The sequence below is a fragment of the Hyperolius riggenbachi genome, chromosome 2, assembly GCF_040937935.1.
Source record: "Hyperolius riggenbachi isolate aHypRig1 chromosome 2, aHypRig1.pri, whole genome shotgun sequence".
NCBI lineage: Eukaryota > Metazoa > Chordata > Amphibia > Anura > Hyperoliidae > Hyperolius > Hyperolius riggenbachi.
This window is the reverse complement of record NC_090647.1, coordinates 89,734,296-89,747,272: the sequence shown is the minus strand read 5'-3', so window position 1 is coordinate 89,747,272 and position 12,977 is coordinate 89,734,296. Positions and strand designations below refer to the sequence as shown.

Genomic DNA, 12,977 nt, shown 5'->3' with positions numbered 1-12,977 from the left:
AGCCGCCGTACTTTAGTGGCGGCGAATCGCGGCGGCGGTGTTTGGCACGCCATGCTCTACATGCTCCACACTACTTCTGCTTGGTAAGCACCAGCCTTCCTCAGCGCTGTACGTTGCTGTCCTCTTGCACCTGTCACTTTGTTCTCGCTGCACTTTCCTACTAGCAGCTTTCTTGAGCTGCTCTATGCACACTGGCACTTTGTTGGTTTCCATTCATCCTTCTTAGCACTATTTTGTTTAAGTATGTTGTATGTTACTTGATGTCACCTTTTTGCTGTTGATACCTACATATTGTATCCATTAGGTCATCTGTTTGACTGTGGGTACCTACAACTGATTGGTTTTATTGTGTTGTTACTTTTGCACATCGTGGAGCTTTTTCATATATATTGATATTTATGTACATTTGATTTACATTGTCATTGCATGGCGGCCATCTTATGTTTTTAAGTGTTTTTAATGACTTTTTGAATAAAGATGATGAGTTTTTTGAATATTCGAGTGGTGCGGTGATTTAGGGAACTACTGTTCTTTTTGTGATGTTCCGGTTCACAGGATGTCTTCGGGGGACCGTTAGAAGCCCTGGGTAAGTTCAACTCATTTTCCCCTGACCCCCCTACAGTATCCCTTTAAGAATCTAACTCCGATAAACATTTATAAGCTTCTCATTTCAATGACACATCAGCTCAGAGCAAGCAATGGTTATTAGTTTTTATCTGCCATTACAACTGAAGCGTGAAAAGTTTACGGCAATTCCCTTTAATTCCAAAAGCCAAAAAAGGGCTATCTGGAAAGGCACAAAGACAAAAGGCTTTTACTGGGGACTGAATCAGACAATATTCATTTGAACATATAAACTAAGGAATAATCAAGCTGGAGATGGAACTGAGACCTTCACACTGAACAATAATGGAATAACTGCGTTCCCTTATATTGAGGTTGAGATAATAAAAAGTAGGTAGTAAAATATGACTTTGGGTTGGGAAGCATTCACAGCACAGATTGGTTATGGGAAATTGGGAATGAGTGCTAGTCTGGCCTGCTGTCAGTTATTAACAATTCAAGTACAGGAGGTAGAGGCAGCACACCACCTAATGGTGGCCATACATGGTACAATTTTTTCATACAATCTTACCATTTCTATGTAATATAAGGGAACTGCCTAAATTATCCTTTTAGAATATTCACTTAATTTACCCTTATACTACATATAAATGGTAAGTTTGTATGAAAAAATTGTACCACGTATGGCCACCATTAAAAGGACAACTGAAGTGAGAGGGATATGGAAGCTGCTATATTTATCTCCTTGTAAAGAAAATCTGTAATGAAAAAATAAAAACCCTTCTGGATGATACTTACCTCGGGAGAGGGAAGCCTCTGGATCCTAATGGGTGGTCCTTCGGTGTCCCGGCAATCCAACGCTGCAACGTGATCCTTCACGGGTGCACTAGCGGCTCTCCGGGTAAGGCGGAAAAAGCCGAACCCGATTGTATCCACTCTACTGCGCAGATGTGAGTCCTTTGCGCCTGCACAGTAGACAATCGGGTTCGGCTATTTCCACCTTACCCGTAGAGCCATTAATGCGCCTGCGCAGGATTGCGGAAAGGTCAAGCCTTATCAAGGGACTTTCGAGGGAGCCCATGCTTGATTCCCCCAAGCTGCAGAGGATGGGGGAGCCTCATTGAGACCCTGAGGCTTCACCCAGAGGTTTTACAGTGGGATGCGAAAGTTTGGTCAACGTTGTCAATCAAAAGAACAATGCCGATAACTCGTACAGGAAATTATTATATATATATATATATATATATATATATATATATATATATATATATATATATATATATATATACACACACACACACACACACACACACACACACACACACACACACACACACGTCAAAACTGGCTCAAACTTCCTATAAAGTACTGAAAAGAGTGTCGCAAATCTCGACCACTTGTTTATTTCTGTGTCTACACAGACTACATAATGATTATTAAAAAATGCAATAAAAATAATAATAACAATCTGATATTGTGACTTTATGCCCAGGCGGGGGTCTTTGCTGATCCCCCTCACAGTAAACTCAGAAGTGTGGCAGTAAGTGTGCAGGCAGCTGTATGTCTGGCTGCACATGCTGTGGGGTGTGGCTAGCCCTAGAACACCGGGTTGCAGTATACAGGTGCTTATGATATCACAGTCACAATATCAGGTTATTATTTATATTGCATTTTTTAATAATCATTATGTAGTCTGTGCAGACACAGACAATAAACAAGTGGTCGAGATTTGCGACACTCTTTTCAGTACTTTTTAGGAAGTTTGAGCCAGTTTTGACTCCCGTGTTGTAGAACGTTGTTAATCGTCATGATTTTCCTGTATAAATCGTTGATTGTGATGATAAAAAATGTCAGTTAAATATATCATATAGGAGTCTCACACAGTGATATTTGAGAAGTGAAATGAAGTTTATTGGATTTACAGAAAGTGTGCAATAATTGATAAAATAAAATTAGGCAGGTGCATAAATTTGGGCACTGTTGTCATTTTATTGATTCCAAAACCTTTAGAACTAATTACCGGAACTCAAATTGGCTTGGTAAGCTCAGTAACCCCTGACCTACATACACAGGTGAATCCAATTATAAGAAAGAGTATTTAAGGGGGTCAATTGTAAGTTTCCCTCCTCTTTTAAATTTCTCTGAAGAGTAGCAACATGCGGGTCTCAAAACAACTCTCAAATGACCTGAAGACAAAGATTGTTCACCATCATGGTTTAGGGGAAGGATACAAAACACTGTCTCAGAGTTTTCAGCTGTCTGTTTACACAGTTAGGAACATATTGAGGAAATGGAAGACCACAGGCTCAGTTCCTGTTAAGGCTCGAAGTGGCAGACCAAGAAAAATCTTGGATAAACATAAGCGAGGAATGGTGAGAACAGTCAGAGTCAACCCACAGACCAGCACCAAAGACCTACAACATCATCTTGCTGCAGATGTAGATACTGTGCATCGTTCAATCATTCGGCGCACTTTACACAAGAGCTTTTAGCCAACAATAGAAAGCTTTTCAGGGATCTCATCACAGCCTGTGTGGAAAAAAATGCCTTGCTTACCAGCTGTTTGTAACAATGTGTGTCGGTGTCTATGCTAGAGCCATACCATGTAGCTAGGTTCCACTTTTCTGTCACTATCCATAGAGGAACAATTTACTGTTTGTTTCTGCCCTGCTTACACACACTGCTTGTTCACAGACCATATGAAAACAGCTGAGGGATTTTTAGATACAGGGAAGGATGTTAAAAGAAGGACCTGTACTTTTTCCTTACTTGCATGCTACCCCCCCCCCCCCCCTCCCCCCATTCAGAATGAGATCTCCCTGGCTGTAAATGGTTTACTACTGTGGAGGAGGAAAAAAAAAAGACTGCAGTTCCTGGTATACACCTCAGTGGGAGTGTCTGAAGGGAGGGCAGCTAATGAATACACAATGAGCAAGAGAAGGGAGGGGGGGAAACAAGAGTCAGGGAGGATATGATGTCAGTGTTAGCTTAGCAAGATGGCCACTGCCTAGAATAGGATTTTCTGCTTTTCCTTTATAAAATTCAGGAATCATTACGTGGATAGCACAATACATCGGTTATGTAAGTAGAACTAGTATTTATATACTTATATATGTGTTTTTTTATTTCTAGGTTAGCATGGGTGTCGCTTGTTCTTTAACCTCCTGAGCGTTACGCACGCCGGAGGGTTTGCAGCCGAGAGTCCCCCAGTATAATTTTAAGTGATCCCATACCTGAAATAGCTTCAACTAGCACTAGGGTAGCTAGTAGTGTTGGCCGGCATCCCCCTGATTACTTCTGATCCCCCCCGCTTAATACATTACCCAGCCTCTATCCAGCGTTTGGCGCAGCCTCCCCGGACAGCTCCGCTCTTCTCTATGGGGAGGATCGTACATGACGTCATGTGCAGACCCGATCCTCCCCATAGAGAGGCCCGGAGATGTGCAGGGAGGCTGCGTGATCGCTGGATCCAGGGGGGGGGGATAATGATCGGGGGGATCAGAAGTAATCGGGGGATGCCGGCCACCACTACTAGCTAGCCTACTGCTAGCTGAAGCTATTACAGCTATCCGATCGCATACAATTATACTGGGGGACTCCTGGGGACAGCCGGCGGTACGCCCGACACAGTGTCAGGCATACCGCTAAGGAGGTTAAGGCAAGAGACATTTTTATCATTATTTTGGATTGTCCATTCCTCTCAGTTAACTATTAATAATAGTCAGGAAACTTTATGCTGATATTTTTGCTGCTTTGGGAAGTGGACAACTGCAGAGAACAAATCAATATTCCCACTTCCAGAATACCGCTGTACACTAAAACAGCTATTGTGGCATCTTTCTAAGGCCAAACGCAGCCCATTTTCTCATTTCCCTGTAGGGCGCCACATCTGACAATAAATGCAATTATTATGAATTCAGTGCTATTAAATAGCAATTCCAACTCAGAACTTCACCTCGCTATGAATATTACAGCACGGAATCGATGCTGTTCCCTAGCAAGACTTTAATAAGCACTCACATGTTATTCCAAACACAGAACGATTGCAATAACATGCGCAGCCACATAAAACGCAAGGATAATTGCTATTCTGAAAGACGGGAGGTTAGTTGTTAAGACAAAACTAAACGGAAAATCAACGGCGTAATTATGAACTAAAACAAAGTTCAACAAAATGAAGGGAAACAATTTGCCAAATGAATTCTTGCCTCCAAAAATAACACAGACTGTAAAATGCTATAGTCATGTACCTATTCAACCAAAGGCCAAAAATCAACTGCACAATGAAATATAATGAGTGCAATTACAGGAGACATGTTCATTCAAAGCTGCAGTGTTGGTTTTTGCTTTTGTTTTGTTTTTTTGGAAAGAGAAAAGTTTTCAGAATAATGTACTATTTGCTCTCTATACAAGATGTGCCAACCTTTGAAGCTGAATGAGGTGATGGGAGGGCCCACGTACGGAATTCTTCGTGGTGTAGAAACAAAGCCATGGGACCTGGCTGCAGAGTTTAACATTGGGAATTCCCCAAACTCTGCTTTCCTACCTCCACCGGGTATCGTCTTCACAGTTGCATAGTCCGTCTTGACTCCTCCAGTGGCGCAGTAATGATAGGCATGGGGAGGAGACAGAGGGATGGTGCGACAGGGTGAAGACAAAGTCCAGAAGTTCTGAGCCAGGTAACGATTACAGCTCACTTTGTGCATGCCGCTCTGCATATGGCCTGCCAAGGGGAGGAGCACAGCGTGCCCTCTGGGCTCTGCGCCCAGAGGCTTGTGCCTCCCCAGCCTCTGCCTCAGCCTGACCTTGGTTGGATTACAAATGTTTCATCTAGCTGAATTCTGGGACATCGAACAAATGTCAAGGTAAGCAAAAGCCAGTGAACACCAGCAGTTTGTGGGTGGTCCAGTTTGCAGGGACAATTTGTGGGTGGTCCATCCACTTCCTACTCAGCTAAAAATAGTAGAAGTGGTACAGACACTGTCAGAGAAAACATGTGCAAATATAATAGAATATGATCCTCATTGCATTATGGGAAATAACAGCTTTTCAAACTGCCAGGCAAGCAACATCTCCCTGTGTGCTTCGGATAGTGGTAAGGGACGGGCGAGCGGGACGCATCTGTGCGCACATTGCGGGGGATAGCGGCCGTGGCCTATAGCCCATTTTTTAAATGGGCGAGCCTTTTTACTAGTATAATAGAATATGATAGAAGCTATAGAGCAGGTAGCTTAGAAACAGAGCTTCTACTATTTCTAGGCATGCTGTTTGTCTTCCCCTTACTGATATGATAAATATTCAAATAATGAGCTTGTGGTTTAAGAGCCTAACTCAGACTCCCATCCACCAATCAACAGCACAGTGATTTATTAAAATAGCTGCAGTCACACTTACCGTATGTAAAATTTCCTGGATAAAAAAATGCATGGCGGACCATGTCAGAAAGTACTTAAAGGGAACCTGAAGTGAGTATTTAAAATAAACACATGAAGTAGCTGCAAATGAATATTACATACTAACCTCACTGTCAGTTCCTCTCAGAAGCTCACCATTGTCTTTTTACAGTGATCCCTTCCAGTTCTGACAATATTTTGTCAGAACTAAAATATTCCAGTTATATATCAGCAGCTGTCAGTTACAACAGAATGTGCAAAGTAATGTCCATGTTTCCCTATGGCTCAAGTGGCTGATATTACAGTTTAACATGTGTACAGTTTAACATTGATTTTGGGTGAAAATCGAGTAAAATTATCGATTGCATGGAAAATCCCAATCATTCGGGGGAAAGGAGCAGCAGTAGATCAACAGGCCACAGTTTTCTTGATTTTAAACAGACTTCATGCTGAAATCTACAGAAAATTGTGCACTGTGTGGAAGGAAAATACCCCCCTCTCAGATTCAGGTCAGAGAGAGATCTAGGTTTTTGCCACATTGGGTGGTAATCTATTACTGTGACCCTACTTCTACCTTGCAGTACTAGAGCCTACAGTTCATATTTGACCAGGACACTATTTGTCCAGAGTTTGTATGTCCTGTGTTCGCGCGAGTTTCTGCTCGGCACTCAGCTTTCTCCCCATATCGCCAAAAAATACAAAAAATTAATCCGCTTTTGTCAAACTGGCCTTTGACTATGATGGACATGTGACTATATTAGGGATTAATTGATGACTAACACGGTACAATGCTTTACTACCAGACTTGGTAAAAAAAAAACAAGGAAAAAAAACAAACGTGTTTTCATAGTTAGTAAGCCTAATAAAGTCTGTTACTGTAAGTATAAACTTGTTTCTAGGAAAGAGGGTTCATTTGAACAGGAAGTTATGTAAGTATGCATGTACATATGTGGGAAAGTAGAAAAGTCACTAAGCACCACATGTACTACTATCTCCCCTTTGCATCAAAATAGATGGGGTGGATTCCCTTAAAGAACAATTGAAGTGAGAAGAATATACGGGTTGCCATATTGATTTCCTTTTAAACAATACCAATTGCCTGGCAGTCCTGCTGATCTATTTGACTGCAGTGTCTGAACACCACCAGAAACAAGCATGCAACTAATCTAGGCAGATCTGACAATGTCAGAAACATCTGATCTTTATGCTTGTTCAGGGTCTATGGCTGAAAGTATTAAAGGCAGAGGGTTAGCAGGGCTGCCAGGCAACTGGTATTTCTAAAAAGGATAAGAATAGGGCAGCCTCCATATCCCACTCACTTCAGTCGTCCTTTAGGCTACTTTCCCACCAAGACGTTGCGTTGTAGGGGACGTTATGGTCGCATAACATGCCCCTAACGCAACGCCTGAGCTGCATTATGCGGATCTCAAAGCAGCCGCTCCAGGTTAGTGATAGGAAGTCCGGATCTTTTAAGGATTCTGATTATTTGAATCGGATCATTGAAAAGATCCGGATCTTTGAACCGAATCATTTGAATGATTTTACTAGGGAAGCAGACTGAGTGAAATAACTAGCAGGACAGGACTTTCCCTGCACTGTACATTCTGTATGTTCCTGTTTCTTCCAGACAGACATCCACTGTGAACCGAATCTTTCATTGTGATGATCTGGATGATTCGACTCACAAAAAAGATCCGGATCAAATGAACGATTCGTTTATGATCCGGACAACACTACAGTCCTACTACGAGTCTCTGCAGTGCAGTGAATATTAATTAGCCATGTGGCTGGCCACGGAGGAAAAGGGGAGACCTCCTCCTCCAACATTACTGAGCATGTGCAAGCGGTCTAACGCTGCTTAGCCCAGTATAATGTACAGCATGCAGAACTTTGTTTAAACGTGCTGCGATACTATGTAACGCAACGTGGGCACTGTGAACAGCACAATTGATTTTGCAGTGCTGAGAGTTAGGCTGCCTTACTGGCTGCTGTAACGTGGGACTTTAACGTCCCACTGTGAAACTAGCCTTAAAGTGTACCTGTAGAAAAAAAAATTCCCTAAATGGGTAATTGCCTAGCTAGAGGGAAGCCTCCAGATAATCCAGAGGTTACATCCATCCCTCTGCTCCTCACTGTTCCAACGCTGTGACTTCCCGAAGCCTGTCAACAAAGCTCTTGCGCCGGCGCATCAGCACAGAGCCAAACATGCTCGGCTTTTTCCACTGAACCTGAGCGGCTGATTCGTGCTACTGCACAGGTGTGAGCCGCAGTGTGCCACTGCTCATTCTCCTACAGGAGCGCAGCCACAAGCTCCTGGGAGACCCAGAACTGGAAGGAGGAGGGGGTCTACTGTGGTAAGTATCTGTATTTATCATCTACATTTCACACGGGTTTGCTTTAAGGTTTAGCATTTTAATGGCAACCCCATAACTCAGAGCTGCCTAAACTTCTGCAGGGGCTTGAAAGATGCAATGGGATCACACTTTGTAATTCACAAGATGGCTTTTACACAGTCACAAGCTGCCATTGAAGGGAAACACTGAAGAAAAAAAAAGAAATAATGTGACATCTTTGGATAGATGCCGTTATCGATTAGATAGAAGGGCAAAGTAAACAACCAGGCAGGGAGGCAAAGTTTTCTGACGCCAGCAGCTCTGAGCTGCCCAATGACACTTTGTGCATTAATGAGAGTCTGCGCTAAGCATACATAATTGTTGTACTTCCACAAATACCATGTCAACAGTATTAGCATATCTTGTCCTAACACAACAGTACTCTCTGCTAATGACTGTTTATGTCAAAGACTTGACAAAGGGGACAGAGTTCTCTTTGACTAGCTTGTATCAAGCCATGTGACAGTAGCTGGAGGCATTTATTTGCTAAAGTCTAGACTCCAAGTTACTTTTAGAAGCAAAACTGTTTTGACAGTTACTAAAATTGGCAGTTTTGCTAGCATACAAAATTGAAGGCAAAGCCTTAGAGGGGTAAAAAAGAAAAAAAAAATCAGTCTAGTACGAAAAAAACTTTCAAAAAACTGTTGTTCAAATATGTCCTTGTGAGACTGGCAATGTCAAGAATTGTTTTATTCCCCCATGCCACCTTTTGTTTCCACCCTACTATTGAATTATCATTAGCGTGGCAAGCAGGTTAGATCCAAACAGTGTGTATGTCTTCATCAAGTAGATGACAGGTACACTGCTGCTAACAGTGTGTATGTCTTCATCAAGTAGATGACAGGTACACTGCTGCCCATAATTATTCATACCCCTGGCAAATTTTGACCTAAAGTTACTTTTATTCAACCAGCAAGTAATTTTTTGATGGGACATGACATGGGTGCCTCCCAAAAGATAATAAGACGATGTACAAGGGGCATTATTGTGGGAAAAAAACATTTCTTATTTTATTTACATACGAGCAAAAAGTGTCCAGTCCAAAATTATTCACACCCTTCACAAACTGTCATAATCTGTGCGAAAATCCAAAGTTCTATACCATTCCAAATAGCCCAAGCTGTTTGAAAGCATCCTGATTACCCTGATAAATTGGGAACAGCTATTTTAATCAACTCAACAGGTGAAAAGCAGCAGCTCTCTGCAGCTGGTTTGAGGACAGTCATAGCTAAGACAAAGGAGCTCAATGAGGAGGACCTGCAGCTGCGCATTGTGGCTGCTCATAAGTCAGGAAAGGGCTACAAGGCCATTTCTAAATATTTTGAAGTTCCAGTGGCCTCAGTGCAAAGCATTATTAAAAAATACAAGATGTTCCGCACTGTGGAAAATCTCAGAGGACGTGGTTGGAAGCCAAAAGTGACACCTGTGCTGGCCTGGAGGAATACGAGAGAGGTGAAAAAGAATCCAAGGATCACAACCAAGGCCATCCTGGTGAATCTGGGCTCTGCTGGTGGCAATGTCTCAAGGCAGACAATCCAACAGACACTACACACTGCTGGCTTCCATGGATGCAGACCCAGGAGGACACCACTTCTCCATATAAAAGGCACACAAAAGCTCGCTTGGCCTCTGCAAATGCTCATCTGGACAAAGAAGACTTCTGTTCTTCTGTGTTATGGTCAGATGAAACAAAAATTGAATTGTTTGGTCACAATGATGTCCCCTTACTTGGCGTAAAAAAAAAGAGGAGCCTTCAACCCAAAGAACACCATCCCCACTGTCAAAAATAGTGGTGGGAACCTAATGCTTTCGGGTATTTTTTTTCAGCCAATGGGCCAGGTAACCTAATCCCAGTAAACGGCTAAATGGCACCATGAAAAAAATAGCAATACATGTGGTTTCTCAATGATAACACCAGGTAGTCTGAAGAGAAACTTAGTCTTGAGCACCAGTGGACATTTTTAGCATGACAATGACCCAAAACACAACAAAAGTGGTGAAGAAATGGTTAGCAGACAACAACATTAACGTTCTGGAGTGGCCTAGCCAGAGTCCTGACTTGAATCCAATTGGAAATCTGTGGAGGAAGCTAAACATCAGGGTGATGGCAAGAAAGCCCTCCAATCTCAAAGATTTGGAGCTCATTGCTAAAGATGAATGCGCAAAAATACCCGTGGAGACATGCAAAAAGCTGGTCTGCAATTATAGGAAGTGTTTGATTGCTGTAAGAGCCAATAAAGGCTTTTCTATTGATTATTGAGAAGGGTATGAATAATTTTGGACTGGACACTTTTTGCTCAAATGTAAAAAAAAGTTGAAAAAAGTTTTTTTTCCAGAATAATGCCTCTTGTACATCGTCTTATTATCTTTTGGGAGACACCTATGTCATTTCCCGTCAAACAATTACTTGCTGGTTGAATAAAAGTAACTAAGTCAAAATTTGCCAGGGGTATGAATAATTATGGGCAGCACTGTATATATAGATGTGATGGTGCCTGGGTGAAACCATAGTGCTGAATCTACTGGTATAAAGTCTTGAAAAGGGACTATAAAATGAAAGACACAAGAAAAGCACACCACTGACAAAAAGTAACAGGGGATCTTGGTCACATTTACAGCATTAGTAAATGTGTTCAAGCTTACAGACTATGCCAATGTGGCTGACATTCGGTGAGCCCTACTCCAACTGTGCAAAAAATGCTACTTCTCTTTAAATCTTGTTAATGGGGACAATGCCAAAAGCCCAAGAACTCTATTGCTGCGTGCAGATATTGCTTACTATTGTGTGGTTTGTGCTGCTCACCCAGTTTTTTTTTTTTTAGTATAACCCCATATAAGTGTGCATAAGTACACAGACTCCTAGCACAGTCTCCACATATATTTAAAAGACAACTGTAGTGAGAAGAATATGGAGGCTGCCCTTATTTATTTCCTGTTAAAAAATATCAGTTGCCTGACAGCCCTGTGGATTAATTTGGCTGCAGTAGTGTCTAACACCAGAAACAAGCATGCAGCTAATCTTGTCAGATCTGAGAGTAATGTCAGAAACGCCTGATCTGCTGCATGGTTGTCCAGGGTCTATGGCTAAATGTATTAAAGGCAGGGGATCAGTAGGACAGCCAGGCAACTGGTATTGCTTAAAAGGAAATAAATATAGCAGCCTCTATATTCCTCCTGCTTCAATTGTCCTTTAACCAGCTTAGCGGTATGGACGCCACTACCCGCCGAATAACAGACCCCCCGCCCCCCGAGACCCCGTGCGCAGCCTTGCCTATCAATCTGCGCCAGGCAGTGCTAAGGGGTGGATCGGGACTCCCTCCGACGCCATGATGTCATCCCGATCGTCTCCATGGCGACGGGGGAAGCCAAACAGGAAATCCCGTTCTAAACGGGATTTCCTGTTTGCTCTGATCGCCTGAGGCGATCGGAAGGGGTGGGGGGATGCCGCTGCACAGCGTCTATCATGTAGCTAGCGGCTAGGCTTGCAACATGATTTAAAAAAAAAAAAATAAAAAAAAAAATGTGCTGCGCCGCCGCCCTGGCCGTTCTAATAGAACACCAGGGTGGTTAAGCAGATAGCATATATCCAGATATCTCAGTGAGTATCTAGTCCCAATTTGTTGTCTACTAGGCTTTAGGCATTGTCTCTGCATTTTTTAGTTTAATCCTCTGTGAGCGTATATAACCACACCCAGCCCTAGCAAAGTTATGGCATATAGTCAAGTAGTATGTGCTCACTCCATAGAGACAGCATTCAATAAGTTCATCCCCAACGGCCTTATCCTGGCTAAATTGAACAACCACTATTCCACCCCTGCCCTCCTGGACCTTTCCACCCTGTTCTCCAAACCCTACACTCTATTGGTATCTGGAACTTAACCCTGACCTGGTTCTCTTCTTACCTCTTTGACTGCTCCTTCCAGATCTCCTTTAACAGATCCTTCTCTCTACCTACTTCTCTCACAGTTGGGAGTCCCCCAGGACTCTGTCCTTGGCTCATTACTCTTCTATCTCTACACTTCCTCCCTTGGCTAACATCTTTTCAATTGGCCTCAACTACCACCTCTACACCAATGAAACCCAAAGCTATGCACGGTTCTCCAGGTAATATGAAGATGTTACGACTCTGCAGAAAGTCCTAGATTTCAGCGTAATGTTGGCCTCAGTATGTTTGGTCTGTGATTTTACGTGGTGTGAGTTGACGTTCACTGAGCTCCTGAGAGTGTAACCCACTCTTCCACAAATGTTTGTGTAAGAAGGCGCTTGACTTTATATACATGTGAGTTTTTGCCAATACTTTTGGCAATGTAGTATAAATAAAGTATTTTTGATGTTATAAGCTACTTATAAATAAAATATACTGTATATTTAAAAAGACACTGTACATCGACGTACCATATTTTTCAGCATATAATAAAATTTTTATCCCCAAAGAATTGGGAAAAAAGGTCCCTGTGTCTTATATGCCGAATAAACGTACGACCGCCTGCTGATATAAACCGCCAACTTGTCAGGAACTCCCTGCATTATCAGTTTGTCCTACGCTCTACCCCCCATGAGTCCTCCTCTGCCACTATGTATAAGTAGGAAAAGTGGCAGCTTGGCTCACCTAATCCATGACTCCTGT

The 12,977-nt window shown here is 42.5% G+C and overlaps 1 protein-coding gene across 2 annotated transcripts in view; it reads right to left on the bottom strand.

Annotated features, from left to right (window-relative positions):
• Positions 1-12,977, bottom strand: part of B3GLCT (beta 3-glucosyltransferase) — a 632,866-nt gene that overhangs the window by 206,141 nt on the left and 413,748 nt on the right. The gene's annotated exons all lie outside the window — the stretch shown is intronic.